We start from the raw sequence: 2,384 nt of genomic DNA on the forward strand, positions 1-2,384 counted from the left end.
TTGTGGGCATTCCTGGAAGAGTGCATGCGGGACTTCAACCTTGATGAGGCCTACATAAAAATGACAATGGCCCTCTACCAATCACCCTCAGCGAGCATAGCGATCAATGGCTCATTATCGGGCTCTTTCAAACTAAAGCAGGGGACCAGACAAGGCTGCCCTCTATCACCTTCTCTGTTCCTTTTGGCCATGGAACCCCTTATCCAAGGGATTAAAGTAAACGAAGACATCGCAGGGGTACGAATCAAGGACACAGTGGTAAAACTAGCTGCGTACGCCGACGACATACTAATAGTAACCGAACAACCTAAAAAGTCGATCAAGGTCCTCATGGACACAATTGCTCAGTACTCCAGCCTATCAGGCTACAAACTGAACAATGACAAATCTGAATGTAAACCCTTAAACATTCACCGCACCCGAGATTCACTGGGGGAGTCCGGGTTGACCTGGCAGACAGGCAGCATTAAGTACCTAGGCATACTGTTTGGTTCGGACCTATACAATTCCCTCTGCCACAACGAAAAAGCACTACTAGAGAAGGTTAAAAAACTCTTAGAGACATGGAGCCCTAAATTTATCACGTGGTGGGGGAGAATAGAAACTATAAAAATGATGATCACCCCAATAGTCAACTATCTGTTAAGCATGCTCCCTCCCCTACTAACAGACGATTTTCATCAGAAAATCGAAAAAATGATCTCAAAATTCATATGGCAGGACAAGAGGGCTAGGATCAGCATCAAGAAGTTGAGACTACTTAAACAACTGGGGGTCCTTAATCTTGCGGACTTCCAAACCTACCAGCTAGCATTCCTGGCAAAACCAGGCTCACAGTGGGTGTCCTCTTCACAGGGATACTCCCCAGCCTGGCTTCAGGTAGAGAGAGCCATACTAAACAATAGACACCCCCTCGCCCGGCTCACAATGAACACCTACCCCTCCGCGTCAAAACAGATATTCAAAAACACCAAGATAGCTATTAGAAGGTAATTTGTAATGTAAAATTAGTAAGAGGGGATGCACTGGCTTGGAGGGGAGGGGGTAAGCAGGGTGGTAAAAGCAGGGGAGACTTTCCTCCCAGCACATATCCTCTTACCCTGCAGGCTGGTAGCTACAGCAGAACCAAGACGCCACAATGGCTTGTTTGTGGGGGGGGGGGGGGGGGTTGGATCTGCCCTTTCCAAGAGACCCCACCCAGCTATTCTTTCACTATTCAAATTTCACCAGGGAAATTCCAATGGAATTTGTGCTGGAAAAATACTAAACATTCTAAGATTTGCACTTTGCAGTGGGGTAATACATGGCATTACTGTGTTATCCTTCATTCAGAGATGTGAACTTGGAAAGAGTGATAATACGGCAGTAGCTAAATACCGCAATCTGTGGTCATGCTATGTCCCAGGTGCGGTATTATCGCCTCATATAACAGGGATCTTGCATCAAGGCATGAATGTGTGTGCAATGGTGGAGGCATTAACATTTCCAAATAGAACAAATGTAGTACTAAAGCCAGAATCTTCCAATCAAAGATAAGTGTGCCCAGACCAGAGGCCAGGGTTGATACTCACGGGAGAAGTGACATTAGAGCACTTTTTGTTCATAGAAAGGGTAGTGAATGTGATGGACAATTCCTGGCAGAAGCCCCAGTATAAGGATGCAAGGGTAAGGCTGGAGGTCGTGCACGACCGATAAGCCCCATTCTGTCATAAATGGTCTATTACTGTTCACTTTTGGCATATTTTATGGCATGCTACATTTCTTTATGCTATGCTATGTTATACTATGTTAGGTTATGCTATGTTATGCTATGTTATGCTATGGTACAAGGTTTTTGTATGGGACAGGGTTGTCAGTTCCTTGGCCTCTTGATGGTGAAGGGTGTTTCGGTGTACAGTCTGCTATTGGTTGAAAAACTTGGTTTCTGAAGAAGTGTCAGGTCTTGTGATCATCTAGTAACCATGTGTGGTACCTTCAGTCCTTGATGTGCAGGCCGCTCTGTGTGTGTGGGTTTCCTTAAAACAAGGATTCGGCAGCGCATCATCTTTTGTGATCTTTCGCTACCTTTCTGTGGGTGCATCTTCTGTTGTTATTCAGGTGAGGACATTTGCTTCTGTGTCTACAGGCCTAGGTTTGTTGAAGGTTGTCTGCTGGGTTAGGTTTCCTTTATGGTGTGAATCAGGCCTAACACGTGTCTCCATCTTAGGGGCATTAGAGATGTGTTTCTGCTGGTTGGGGGTTGATGGAAGGGGGAGATGCAGGAAGAGGAGGTTGTTTGAGACGGTGTGGAGAGAGAGGGAGTAGTGGCAGAGGCACACAGAAGGTGGGGGTGAGCAGGGCAGTCGAAGATTGGCAGATAATAGATATTGTATGCAAATTAAGAA

This window comes from Lissotriton helveticus, chromosome 2_1 (genome assembly GCF_964261635.1).
Source record: "Lissotriton helveticus chromosome 2_1, aLisHel1.1, whole genome shotgun sequence".
Classification (NCBI taxonomy): Eukaryota; Metazoa; Chordata; class Amphibia; order Caudata; family Salamandridae; genus Lissotriton; species Lissotriton helveticus.